Genomic DNA, 15449 nt, shown 5'->3' on the forward strand with positions numbered 1-15449 from the left:
GCAAAGCAATTACTGCAGCAGGGAAAAGACACAAAGAGATGTAGCAAAATGCCTTGAATCTATCTCTGCATTTGCATACCACTACCAGAAGTGTCTTGAAATTTGCTGTGAGCATATGGAGGTCTTGATCAAAACCAGAACATACATTTTACACAAGGGGCTTTGTACAGATGTGCTAAATTTACAAAGGCAACTGAAGGACATTTCAGACAGACTTGACAGATGACAGGCTGCTGCTGTTACTGTCACAATCTCTGTGTAAATCTGGTTTAACAACAAAGAACTGACACTACACAAGGACAACATTGAAAAACAATTCAGAAGTGCTGTAGAACTTTTCCCATTACAAATACCAAGGTAGCCAAATACAGAGGTCCTTAAATATAGGGGTCACAGACTGAAACCAAAATGGAGAGGAGGATGTACCATGTGAAAAGTCTTATTCTGCATTATGTTTTTCATGCATTGAAATGATTGATATAGGGAAATATACAGAAGCTTAGATTTTGTACCTTTGTTTAAAGGACTGGTCATCTCAGAATCATTAGAGTGATTTCAGCTATTTTGACTGAAATTTTATAGTGGTTGAGAAGATGACAGATAGAATTACATGGCAAAACTATAACCAATTTCAAAGAAGTGTCAAGAATGTGAGGCTAAATTTAGTAGGGACCTAAATATCCCCTTCTTCTCATTGTCTTGTTTAAAGTAAAAAGGCACATTTAAAAGAGAGTACAGCTCTAGTTACTGGAGGATTCTATCTGTCAGATTGCATGAAGACATGAAAGGAGGTGTCTGAAAAAGTCAGATTTTGTAAGAATTTTAAAAGCAAAAGCCCAGTGCTTCTCCTCAGCTAGTGATCTGCACCCACTCACTTTTGCTTTGGCACAGTAGCAGTCCTAGGAAGTAGCACTATGCTTCATCTGTCGCTGCTTTCCCTCCAGGTGGTGCCCATGGCTCCTGAAGTCTGTAACTGATCTCTTCTGCCTCCCAGTATCTCTTCTTTCCCTTGGATCCCAGTGCCTTCCTTGAGTGCTCATATTTCCAAGGCACAGCTTCTTGAACTGTGCTTTGCACCCATAGACAGCCACAGCCTGTCATAGTCCTAAGGCTAGGGAGATATCTCTGCCCTCTTAACAAAAATCCTGATTACAAGTTTGACAACAGTGGTGCTGACTAAAAAGATTTGAGATGCAGCACAACTGGAGAACCTCACATATAGTATTGAAGGAACCAAAAATGCAAGCTTACCTGTGTGGGTCACTGGGAGGACTTGAGGCAGCAGCAGAGGAAATGGTGCTGGGATCAGGGAAGCAGCTGATGGCTGAGCTATGGCTGAGAATCTGTTTCAGAATGACAGATGTAAGAAATTGCTGAAAACCTTTAATAATACTGTGGTAGCAGTAAATAGGTACCAGGCAGCATGCAAATGCCAGCAGCTCCTCAGAGAGCTCGTTTTCAGGTGATTTTTCTGTTTGGCACAATTGCACATGGATTACTGTGAGCTCCTAGGATGAATTGACCCTGTTCCCTGCTGTTCCAGGGAATGCCATCAGCACACCTGCACTGCCTGCAGGTGAAGCAGTAACTTTTGTGGAACTAGTCCTGTTTATAGCTAAAGAGTGACCAGTAATGTATAAAACCACTGTATTTATGGTCTAAGGAAACTCAAAACTGTTTGTTTTTCCCTCTTTCCCTCATCTCTGCTTCTTCAGAGTGCTTTAGTTGTATTCAGACACATATTGTGAGTGCAGAGCAAGTAAAGGATTTTCTGATAATTCATTTAAGGTATTTATTTTGTATCCATTATTGAAAAATGTATCTGAAGTTAATCTATACACTTTCTCCTAGGAATTATATTCTTCACAGGTAATTTTCACAACAAAAGGCCCTAGTCCTTACAGTCTCAGTCCTCAATGCAGGCACTTCTTCAGGGTATGATATTTTTCACATTCAATATGGATAAACCTATTAAAATTAAATGACAGTTATTAAAAAATATTAACATATTTCTAGACACAGTAGCAATAAAAATGTGTGAAAAAAAAATTAGGCACCATTTTCTATTAGTTCTGCAAGACAAAAAGCATACCAAAAATGTCAAAGTCTTCTTAGAGGCATTTAATTAGAGTAATTTTGCACCATGCTGTTGTTACTGTGTGTGACTCACCAGTACAGAGTACAACAGGCCATTTAGATCCTAGTGCAGTTTGGCAAGTATTTGTTACAAGTTTTTAATTTTCCAAGTTACTTTCCTGAGTGAAGAAATGGGAAAGTGTTCCAAAGGGAGGTTATGAAACCTCTTCTGCCAGTTTACCACTTTATGATATTATGCAGGTATCAGTTTTCCATGGATCTGTCTGACACTAATCCTGACATATTTTGGGCCTGTACCAAGATTGTTCCTGTGACAAACACTTTGCAAGTAAAAAAATTTACCTTTCTTTAAGTAGTGTCTACTTCTCTAAATTTAGGACAATTTCAGTCTAACATAAAGGCTTAAATATCATATTTCACTATTTTCTTAGCCAAGAAATCACACTAACAATTAATGAGATGCAGGATAATTGTAACACTGGGCTTCACTGACACTAAAAATTATAGAAACAAGGATCATATCAATTTGTCTGTAGTTCCACTGAGGTAGGTCAAGAAAATACTTTCAACACAAAACAAGCAAATGCTCAGAAGTCAGTCTACACTTTTCCCTCCAGCACAACTGTTCGTTGGAATGGATTTTTATTTTTTCATTCCCATATTGCTGAAAATTAATGCTGAAGCAGCATCACTTTGGTTCCCTCACTTTGATCATAAAAAGTTCTTTATGGGTTTGAGAGTGAAAATTGAGTCTCTACCATGTAGTGCTCAGCCACTCCACACCTTATGAAACAGACACACAACATCTCCCTGTGAACTTGTCTTAGATTTTTCCTGTGCTGCTTTAATCTCACTCAGCTTGTTGAAAAAGAGATTTTTCAGTGCGAAACTTTTCCATGTTTTTACATGGTGCAGTGGAATGTCTCAGGAGATCTGAGGAACAGAATTGCTCTGTTGTTTCCATTGATGCATCTCTACCATGTTCAGTTTCAGCTCTGGCTCAGAAGGGTTCCACACTCCTTCCTGTGAAGGGACAACACTTATTTTTATGTCATAAGTAGCAAGCACTAAAAACATCAGCATCCATGAAGTTCCTTATGCCATCTTGGACATGTAGGTGCAAAGAAAGAGGGAAGAACATGGAAGGGAAGGAGGCTGAAGATAGCTATCTTTTCCCTGTAGAGATCACATGGGTTGTAGGATAAAGATTGTACTTCTGAGCAGTCTGCATTTCCAAAGCAATCCTTTCTCCCTAGTTAACTCTCTAACAGTCACTTCTAGACAAATATCTTTAAAGCATGCCTATCCTGGAAAGCTGGAAGACTGTGCTGTAACATTTTAGATAGTGGAGATCACAGCAGCTTGGGAACAGTGATGAACTGACTGGCAGGATTTATCAGGCTGGGAACCATGGTCTTGTGCTGCTGCCCAGACCACTGTCAGCACCAAGTGTTTTTCTCCTGCTGCTGCCTGGACCAGTGTCAGGTGTCCACCTGGGATACCTCTCAGCAGGGCATGCATTACACAGGGCGCATATTCTCACATTTCCAGTCCCTTCCCTTATCTTCCCCCACTGTCCTGTATTATTGCATCCACCAAGAGATTACACAACCACACACTTCTTCCTCAGTTCGTGTTCCACATCCTACTTCTTAGCATCCCTGCTAGCTCTATTTTTAAGAGCTTTTCAGTGTTAGTAACTCTTTGGTCCAGCTGAGAGTGAGAAAAGATAACGCCTGACTAGAAGCTGGGTGGAGAAATAACCTGTTGACATTCTTCATGTGGTAGAAAGTGCCTGAGTAATTTATATGCGTGGAAAATTTAAAAAAAAATACATAGACACATTTCTAGTGTTATTAAGCTTTAAAGACTAGACTTTCAGCTGGGTTGAATTTGAGATTTAAATCCATTGAGTTATTAGGGATTTCTGGAATGTGTGAGTAGCTTCTAAGCAGTGATAGATCTCTACTGCTTCCCTTCTTCCCACCTATGAAGAGTGTGTATTTTTGGTAACTCTGGTTAATGATTAATGAGACCAATTTCTCAAACATAGCTCATGTAATTATCTTTGCAGTTTGCATGCCAATTACCAAATTCCAAAGTGAAGATGCACTTGAAAGGTCCTCAGTTTCTTTTTATTCCAATGACTTCAGTGGTCCAGTAAAATCAATTACCTCTCTCTGTAAACCTAGTATGGCTTAGATGCCTAGACTGTCACTATTATAATAACATTATTACAGTATATGTTATTTATATCATGTGCTTACTTCAACAAGAATAATTTTCTTTTGCCAAAAATTTCCTCTCAAACTTCCATTTTCCTTTGTTTTAGTACCCAAACGGGGACTGTGTTCCTGAGATAAATTCTGGAGTGGGTTCACCAGAATTAGCACTTCTTTGTGGTCACTACACCAGGGTAAATGAATTATCAGATGTGGCAAACCTTGTGCTGGTAGCACTTTGCTCCTTCAGTGTCTGCAAGTCTCAAAGCATGCAATGGAGGAATTAAAGGGGGAGGGTGATCAGCTGATTGACTGCTCGGATGCTGAGAGCTGGGAGCAGATGTTTAACCTTGTGCCTGCCACCAGATCATGAGGCCTCACACTGCCTCAGAATGCCCCCTCACACCCCAGCCAGTGCAGCCTGGGACTCAATTTCCATTTTAATTACACAATCACTTATCAGTACTTGCCCATAATAAGCAGATAAAGTGCTTCATCTCTGTTTAGTGGATAATTCACTTCATCTCTGTTTAGCAGTGGATAATTCACTCACGGCTGCTAGTACTGATACTGTCTTTTCCAGGGGCCATACCTCAAGGTTTTTATTCAAGTTCCAACTTAGTTCCCACATTGACATATTTCCTGTGAAAACAAAAAAGGAAAGTAGTGAGTCTAAGGCAATCAGAGGCTGCTAGTATTGTCCCAAGTCACCATTAAAGAAATATTTTTTTTCCTGTTTTAATATCTGCTCTGAAGTCTATGGTCTTCCACTGTTACAGTTTTCATAGCCACTTTTTAGTCAGCTTATTATTTTTAAGGCAGATTGTCTGCTTGGGTATTTTCCACATGTGCTATTTTTGTGCAGTCCTGGTTTTGCCAGATCACTGTACTGATTTCCACCCATGGAGCTGGAATGTCAGAATACCATTGCACTCATGTAAGATTGAATGAATCCCACTTACTTCATCTTTCAATCTAGGACATATAAACACTATCATTTGAGAACTACTGGTATAGTTTCAAATTTCAACTGTATCTGAGTTAGTTTAAATTTAATTAGCTAGCACATCAGTATATTCTTAGGTTTTAATATCACTAACACCACAGAACAAGCAGTTTTTCACAGGGACTGTGCATGGTCTCTCAGGGCTGCAGACAGGCACAGGCAGTAAAGTCCATTTTCTGCAATTTCTTATGCTTGAAAAATGACACTGGATAGATCATGCTCACTTCTTTGTGATGAGTTTTTTTGCCTAACTTCTCCTTTTTGAAGTTTTATTTTCAGTTGTCATAAAAATGTTGTCTATTCCACAAAGTTTGTTTTCTTTTATTTATTAAAAAAAAACCCAAACCATCTTAGGTTTAAGAGTAGAGGGATTTTTGTCAAAATTTGATAGCAGATTCCCTATATCATGGACTAGAATGAAAAAAAACCCCAAACTGGAATCCTGCAATGCCACCTGTGTTGCCACCCTAACTATTCCTGGGTCAGTGTGTTAAGAAGAATATTTAAAGCTCTAATCTTCTTAACAGAGAAAAGATCTTCCTATATTACTCTAAAAAAATCTTATGAAGATTGTAAAATGATGAATATAATAATAATAATAATAATAATAATAATAATAATAATAATAATAATGTTGTATTACTGCTATTTGACTATGACTCCTCCCAATTACTTTTCTTAAGTTATTACTAAAAAGTGCAATGCATTTGATGGTGTTGAGGACTGAGAGAAATATTCCTCCCTTTTTTTCCACGATCTGTTTAAAACCTGAAAGGTATTAACACTATAATGAAAGTTATACAGATGGATTTTCAAAGACTTCAACAAAAGAAGACTAAGTCACCCATGATTGATCAAAGGGATTAGTGGATTTTCCCTATTAAATCTTGAAAGACAAAACCTTGATATTCAGTGTCTAACTGAAGCATCGATTTTAAGGGAACAATTTTCGTATGGTTAGGTGGTGAAATACTCTAAATATGATGATTAGACTGATGAAAACCCTAAATCAATATGATGTAACTATTTTTTATATCTGGCATTAGTCTTCCCATAACATGTAGCTACTACCAGAGTGAAATAAAAGCAATGCCCTTTCATTAAATGGATGCACTCTTCAGCTCACACCAAGATTTCTTACTCATCACCTGCTGTTGTGAAACTTTCTTGGGTCATGATCATTGTGTAAGGAAGTACATTTAGTATTTTAAGATGTTTCATGTGTAGGAAATCTTGTAATTTTGGATAATTTTCTTTTGGTTGTTAAAAAAATTCCTGCTATAAAGTGATGACGTTTTCAGAACCACCCACAATACTGTACTAACACAACCAGAGGAGAAAAACATTTGCCTTTGTTCCATAAGGTAAAACTTTTGAGTTGACTTCAGATCATATTCAAATTTTTGATACTGTGCCAAATTGCAAGAATGGTTAGTCTGCTTTGTGCTTTCTCTTCAGCCTGGAATACTAAGTTGTTTTGCTAATTTTAAAAAATCATGGCTAGTTGCCACAAATTTTGTCAGCTACGGCAGAGACTCTAATCTTGTTGTTGGGGAAGGTTTTATTTAGTGGCACTTTAATTTGCCATTTGATTTAAAAGGAATGTCTCTTTTTTAGAACACTTTGGTGATGATCATGGGAGAGTGAGTGATTTTTTTATTTTTTATCTTTTTTTTGAGCTTGCAGAAACTGAGAGAATAGAAAGCTCATCCTAGTTCAGACAATTTAAGGGCAGGACTGACTAAATACAAAGCTTTTAAAAATCTGCATGCTGAGTAATCTGTTGACTGGGCAACAACTATGAGTTTGCTTATGAGTTAGGAGAGTCAGAGAGAGGGGGGGAGAGAGAGAGAGAGAGAGACATAGGATTTGGGTTTTCTACTGTTTTAGGAAATGTTAAGGTGGATGGAGAAGGCTGCTATAGCACTAGCAAGGAAAATAGCAAATATGGCATAGACCATGAAGGTGGCTGAAGTTGGGTCTGTAAGATTAGCATCATTTTAGAGCTCATTCTTTATTAAAGATATTTCCTGTCAGAACTTCTGGAGAGGTTTCAGGCCCTAAACATGTAAGTGAAGTCAACAACAGACCTTAAAAAAATTTTTAGGGATGTGATAGAAAGCTGAGATGATTTGCAGATACCTAGCAACTGAAAAGAATTTCTGTTTAAAAGAAAGGGGACCATTGGCATCATGCATCTTCCAAGAAAAGGAATATTTTCTGGAAATCAGAAGCCTGGCTATGTGCAAGAGAAGTCAACCACTGGAGCAGTCTCATTCTGTTAAGGAAAAAAACCAGCAGCCTGATAAATTGGGATAGCAAGAATCATAGGATCATAGAACAACCTGAGTTGAAAGAAACTCAAAAGGATCAAGTCAAATTCCTGGCCCCGCACAGCAGCATCCCCAGGAATCACCCTGCACCTGAGAGTGCTGTCTAAATGCTTCTGGAGCTCTGTCAGGCTTGGTGCTGAGACCACATCCCTGGGGAGCTGTTCCAGTGCCCAGTCATCCCCTGGGTGAAGAAACTTTTCCTGATATTCAACCTAAATCTCTCCTGATTCAGCTCCACGGTGTTCACTTGGGTCCTGTCACTGGTCATCAGATAGAAGAGATCAGTGCCTGCCCCTGCACTGCCCCTTATGAGGAGCCTGTAGACTGTGATAAGGCCTTCTCTCAGTCTCCTCCAGGCTGTTGACTGGGCAACAACTATGAGTTTCTTTGAAAAAAACAAGTGTCCTCATCTGCTCTGTGTATGGCTTCTCTTCAAGCCCCTCCACCATCTTTGTTGGTCTACTTAGGACACTCTCTAATAGTTCAATATCTTTTTTATACTGTGACACTCAAAACTGCCCCCAGCACTCAAGGTGAGGCTGCCCCAGAGCAGAGCAGAGCAGGACTGTCCCCTCCCTTGCCCAGCTGGCAATGCCATCCCTGATGCCCCCCAGGACAGGGTTGGCCCTCCTGGCTGCCAGGGCACTGCTGGCTCATGTTCAACTTGCCACTGACCCCTGGGTCCCTTTCCATGGCACTGCTCTCCAGCCTCTCGTTCCCCAGTCCCTCCATACATCCAGGGTTGTCCCATTGCAGGTGCAGAATCTGGCACTTGCCCATATTAAATTTACACAACTAGTGATTTCCCAGCTCTCTAATTTGTCTGGGTATTTCTGCAGGGTCTCTGCTTTCAACAGAGATGAAGCAAGAGCTAGTCTACAGTGAACAGACAATGAGATGATAAAATCCTTCAGAGACAGTATCCAGGAACAATAGGAGAGTGATCCAGAGAGCAGAGATAGCCAAAGGCAGGATGCAGTGCAGGAAGAAAAATGAGCAAAAAAATAATACCTAGAGAAACAGACATGTCTGTTGCTAGCACCAGAGCATCAGCAGAGGCTCATTACTGAGAGGAATGAGAAGGCATGTTATGAAAGAGAACCAAACAGTGCTTGGAGAGCAAACTGATTTAAGGAGAAAAAGACCACTGGTTGCTCGTCACATCAGAGCAGGCAGCCAGGTATTTGCCATAGAAAACAAACTGTTTAATGCCATGAGAAAACCTAGTCCAAGAATGAAAAAATGGGAATTATTTCTGTCCTGAAAAATGGACTAAAAAGATTAAAGAGTTTGAAAAGTGATAACATACTTATTGATGATTATAGTATATTCAACCATACACCAGTACACTACCTATTAATGAAGTTTGACATTACTTTTTCAAAAGGGTATTGTCAGAGTCAGGTAATTGCCAAAAAAAAAGTTGAGTCTCAGGTAACCTCTACTCCCTGCAAAACACCATAACCACTTGAAACTGTCTCTATGCTGTGATTGTATGGCTTTATATCAAAGCTACAGCTGCAAATTAAGGAATACACATAAACATGCATATTCTGTGTGGGAACTCAGTTCATAGTTGGTGAAAACAACTGAAATGTTTATATTATGCTTGTGAGGAGACTGAAATTCTTGGGAAGGTTATGAAAGTAGGCATTGCAGGAAAAGTGAGAAAATGTAGGAAAGGTAGGGTTAAACGGAGTGAAAGCATTCTTACATTCAGAAAAGAGAAATGAGGGAGTTGGTTGTGCTGCGTACCCATTAAGTAGCTGATGGAATGAATTGTACTGTGGCAGCAAGAATAAAATGAAATCCTTTCTTATAAAGATTACCCCTAAGAAGGATGATAAAAGCAGAATTACAGACTTTTCAGAGGTGGATATGGATCTAGCTAATAATGAGAGAAATACATACAAAGAAATGGTGGAGATGGGGGCAGGAGAGAGATAAAGAGAAGAAATGTCAGCTTCTCAAATACATGCTGGAAGGATAAAAAACCCCACCAAAAAACCCCAAACCACACAAAATACCAAACATGGTAAGACCCAGACATCTGGGATATTATATTTAGCAAAAATTTTGGCAAATAGTCAGTGAAACAGTGATGCTATTTTAGATTTGGATTACATGAGAAGCAAAAAACATAGAGTAAACACTCATAGAGAATAATCCTGGATTGGGTAGATGTGACAGATTTTGACTTTTTTAAAGTGAGAGATTGAAACATTAGGATAAAACACTGTATGACTTTCTAGGTATAAATGTAAAGAAACAGAGAAAGTTAGTTTGCAAAGCTAATGGGAATTAAACTCAGAGTTCTCACTAGGTATGGGTAGAACTGCTTTGGATCTGCAGTGCAATACTCTGGGTTTTTATTAAGAAGGATGAAATAGTAAAGAAGAAATACAGTTCCCCTGGAAAAATATAAAACAGAAGTGGATTAGCAAGGAAATTGTATTTTTGTAGTTAAAATGTACAGAAAAGGAAACATAAATGAAACTAAGGTGGGACTTGAAAAGAAAATTAAAATTAATTGCTATGAGTAAGAGAATATGGAACAAACTTGAGGCATTCAATTTTGCATTAAGTATCTTCTGTAAAGCAACTTTGGAGGCCAAGCCTCTGAGACAGATGGTCCCTTCAAACTCTCCCTCTCCTTTCCATTCAATTTTTACATTTTCTGTCTGGCAACGTGAGGAGGAAAATAGTGGAAAATTAATTCTAACATTAGCTAGCTTTTGTCTCTGTGTCTGGCCCCATTAAGTCAGACTGCAGACATGAATGTACCAGCCTAGAATAATGTTGCTAGCAGCATTGCCAGGAAATACTCTCACATTTAGGGCCATAAGGTTCATTCTGATGCTGATGAATCCACTCAGTATTCAGCAGAATTGTCTGCATGATACCAACAGCTCAGGTGTACAGCCAAGCAGACACATGAGTGTTACCATCCCTTTCCTTATGACAGATTGAAAAAGCCCATCCATGATGGTCAAAAGGCACATTTGAGGTGCTTCTGAGTGCACGAAAGTTTCACAAAGCTTAGCTCTGTGTCTTTTCTGCTTCAGGATGCACAGTGTCTCTGTCAGTGAAATGCACAGTCCCTGCTTGTGTGTCCACCAAGTAGTGTCCATCCTCATGTCATCAATTGACTGAGGGTCTTGCCCACCTGCTGCCATTCTAAAAAGGAATATTTTCTTACCAGCACACAATTCAGCCCAGCATATACCAAGATTTTCTCTGTAACAATTAAGAGAGAGACTTTTAATAGTTAGCAGTTTTGAGGGCTCCCACAGAATATTGAAACCAGGCATAATTCTCTTTGGTTTGTGATTGAGAATTAGCAAGTGGCCAGAAACAGCCAGATTTCACTTTTGATTGACGAAAGGACTATGCATGTTCCCCTTACTGAAATAAACACATTTTATCTCTTACTCATCAGCTGGGAAACCGCTCCCTACAGCTACTGTAAATTTATGCATGTATATATTATTTTTTCTTACAGTTACTGTGTTCAGGAGCATAACATCAATTTTCTGGAATTAATACTGTTTCCACATACAATCTGGATGTACCATATGGTCATAATCCTCTTCATTAGTAGACCAAACTGTGGCTGCTAGAATGGATTTATTTCAAGCACCCTTCTGTATTTCACCAAAGATACAGTGGTCAGTAAGATGGGTACTTTTCAGAGAGCTTTCAGTGGAATTAGTTTTAGGTGAGATAGGATTTTTTGAGTGGACACAGGCCTCATGCAGTCCCAAAACACACTAGGAGAAGTTTACTGAAAAATATAGGTGGTAATTGAGGAAATGTGTCATTCTGCCTTGGAGAGTTTAAGGAAACACATTCTAATTGAACACCCCTCCCCCCCAGCTTCTATTTTTGTAGACTCAGCAAGTTTCCTGACTGTAATGGTGAATCCATTACTTTAATTATTATGCCTATTTAAACATATGCTAGATAAAAACCTCTTGTAAAACTGTAATTCAAAAGCTGATGTTCTGTTGTGTTATTTATCCTCAACACAAAGTCTAAAACTAAAACTGCATTTTGAGCTGTAATGTAACCAGACAGCACAGATCAGCAAGATCATCTTCATTAGGGACTGTATCCTAGATTAGTCTCATCTGTGGAAGAATTGGTCATGACATTTACAAGTGAATAAAGGCACTAGCTGGATAACAGAACAAATAAAAATAAAAACATTCTGCTCTCCTTGTGCCTAGACAGAAAACAAACAAATTTGGGATAAAAAGTCACTAACATTTTAAAAAATTGATTGACTTGCTTTATGGGATAGTTGCAGTGACAATCACTCCAGACAAAGAATATCACCTCAGCTGAAATCTGCCACCTCCATACAAATTGGATAAGAAGTGAGACTATATCTGGCAGAAAACACTCCCAATAAGTGGAAGTGTTTATACTGCCCTTTGACCTTTATATGTGCCTTGGAGAAACTGAACCAAACAACTCTGAGCAACTGCACTCACTGCAAACTAATTTCCACTGTTTTACATAGCTTGGCCAGTTTATTTTAATGCATTATCATTATAATAACTTTCATTTCTGGGCTGTCTCAGAGGCAATGGATAATGATGTACTATGATGCCAAAAGTCATGCCTTAATGTTGACAGCTGATGTTTCCAATATCTTACTTCCCAGAATACTTATCCAGTTATTCAAATCTCCTGGGTCAAGGTTTGCTCTGTTAGCATATGTGTCTCACTCATTTTCAGATTCTTTCCTCCACTAGGAAATTGAATTTTATTAATAATATTTTACAGGATTTCTGTGAGATCCTATTTTAACTCACAGTTGAAAATGCTTAGAGTAGAAATGCTCGGGAAAAAAATACTCCACCCTTAATAATTCCCCTCCATGTTTTGTCAACAGTTGAATGCAACTGAAATCTTTCTATGTTTGAAAATTTGGGATTAATTCTAATAATATTCTCTGGTGACGTACTTTAGCAATCCCTTTGGTTTTTATTCTTTACAAGATATGAAGAAAAGTTTTCAGGAGAAAAATTTAGCATATTTCATATATCCCCACACTTGTACATGTCTCACAATGTCGGGAAGAAAATGCTTTCTCTTCTCTCATACTATTGAGCAGGGTGACTTTTCTGATTTATTTTTCTCCTACCATTGAATAGTGCCCTTTGAAACCAAAACACAACATGGAATTTTGAATGTATGAATTCTGACTTGTTAATTGTTTGCCATCAAATCCAGGCTTGCTGACAAAGGTTTGGTATTATTCATGTCTGGGATTGTGCACTAGAATAGTTATTTCATATTAAGTGTAAATTTCTGAATGGCTCTTCCCTGCAAACCTCTTGCTGCTGTGTTGCTAATGCTCACTAGAAGCCAGCTGAATTAATCTCAAGCACAGCAGAACCTTCTGTAATGCCACATCAAGAATTTGCCGCAGTGACATTCCTGATTCTTTCCGACAGTTGAATGACACACAGCATTGCGAATTCACAAAGTAATGCTGGGCACTTTTATGCAATGTGACTTTTCATCTTCCCCACAACTGCTTGCTCACATATTTTTTTCCATATTAAATTACTCATATGCATAACTGATATAATCTCTTTTCTGCATTCACATGTGTCTACAAGAATTAGTTATTATCCTGTCTGGAATTAAATCTGGACTTCTTTCTTACAATTAAATAATTATTCTTGCATTTTATATCTCCTTACATTAGGTGCAAAGGAACACATTATCAAAATTGCTCTAGCCTAAGTTAAGGGAGCTTTCCTAATTTCCATTCCACTACCCTTATATACTGGATGAAAGATGGATGTCTTGGTCTGCATCCAAGTGAAACTGTGGTGGCAATTACTGGCAGGTGCATATATATGACAGAATCAATATACTTTATTAAAGTTTTCCCTTAACTTGATTTTATGAAGGTAAAGTTTTAGCCATTTTTAGCATATGATGCAAGATCCGTTTTGGTCCTTCTTTACTGAGCCTAGGGTCTGGGACCTCCCTGGTGACTAATCTTTAAATACTCACTCACTCACAACCCTAGTGGTGCAGCTTATTGGACCTTAGTGGTGCAGCAGAGCAGGTGCATGATCCATGTGATATGGAGAGAAGGCTTATAGCCACATCTGAGTGGAAATTTGTGACACTTGAGACTTCACACTTCCCGTGAAGGCTTGCTTAGCTTTCAAGGCAGGTCCACTTCCATTATATTTGTAGGATGTGTTTGCATGCCTCTCAGCTATGACAGCAATTAAGATTAATGACAGAAGTTAGTCCAGAACCATAATGTTCTAAGTGAATCTTGTAGACTAATAAAGGAAAAAGGGCTATGTATTAAAAAGCTCTGGTGCAGGCAAAGTGCTTCAAAGGGCCCTGCTTAACCAACCAAGGGTCAGAAGATATCAAGCCATCAGTAGACCTAAATATGAAATAAAAAGGGGCTGGATTTAGACCATTCCTTATGAACTTGGAAATCAGACACAGAGTGCTCACACAGACTGCCTTGCTGCTTTTCAATGACAGTGTACTGAGAAAAATCATAGTGCGTGCTTTCAGTAGCCTCCAGCCTGCAGGGGAAGTATCTTCCAGGTACCTTCACAGCAGACATTTGTGACAAATAATGTGTCCATTTAAAATCCCTTGCTCATTGGGAGAGTCAGGCACATGGAAAATTGTAGTTTTGATTGCAGAGCGGCGGGCTTGGTGCTGTGGGAGAGGATCTTGTGTATAGACTGGAGGGTCTCTGCTGTAGTGGAATATAGGCTGGACTATGGCTATCAACATGCTCTGGGACCAAGAAGCATTTTTCATCTCTCTTTCCATTTCTACCATGAAAAAAGAATCCTGGTGACCTGTCAGGAAAAACTCTTCATGTGTGCTATTTCTCCACCTCCAACCTCTCTCCATACACCTACCACTCCTTTAGAGGGGAATATTTTAAAATGGACATTTCTATCAACTTCTTAGTCGATTCCTGCCCCACAGTGAGTGAGGTGGCACATAAGTTTTGTCTAATCAAGGTTTAAATTGAAGTTTTACGATGTACATTACTGTAATGTCTCCCTAATGCATTCATATTGATGGTTTCTTTTAGTTAATAATTCTAATCCATCTCTCCTTTTGGAGAAAAAACGCCAACAGAATCTAATCCAAGACCTAAAATATCTGGTCTCTGATGGACTGACTGAAGGACTCTGAAGGACTCTGATGCTGCCTGATAAATTCTTTAGTAACTGTGCATTAGGAGTCCCAGCAAAGCATGCTCCAGCTGCACCATATTATCCTCTGATGCAAGCCCCAGAGCTGCTGCCTGGTGTGTCTTGGCTGCCTCAGCATTTGTACTTGACAGGGATTTCTGACTGACTGAAAATCAGCTATTGCAAAACACATGGGTCCCACAGATGGGTCAGTAAAGGCAAAGTATTTTCTTTCTTTTAGAGTTTCCATCAGTCCCACCAAGGCTGTGTGTGACATCTGCAGTTGCAGATGAGATACTTTTTAGCGGTTACTATATTTTCACTGTCGGTACCAGCCCCTACTGTGCTGCCACATGTAACTTTTCAGCGGCTCCCTTTGTACAGTGTGGGGTTTATCAAAGGCAAAGCCATGTTGTCATGAATGAATGATGTCCTCATGGCACATGTTACTCTGTAATTTGTTTTGGTTCTCTATGAGTAACTCCTGTAAAGGGATTTTTGTAATGTTCTGTATTTGTATAATAGGTTTCTCATGGCAGTTTTGAACACATGTAGTCAATTTAATTGATTATGCCTCTATTAAAAA

This window comes from Agelaius phoeniceus, chromosome 2 (genome assembly GCF_051311805.1).
Source record: "Agelaius phoeniceus isolate bAgePho1 chromosome 2, bAgePho1.hap1, whole genome shotgun sequence".
In the NCBI taxonomy this organism is placed as follows: domain Eukaryota; kingdom Metazoa; phylum Chordata; class Aves; order Passeriformes; family Icteridae; genus Agelaius; species Agelaius phoeniceus.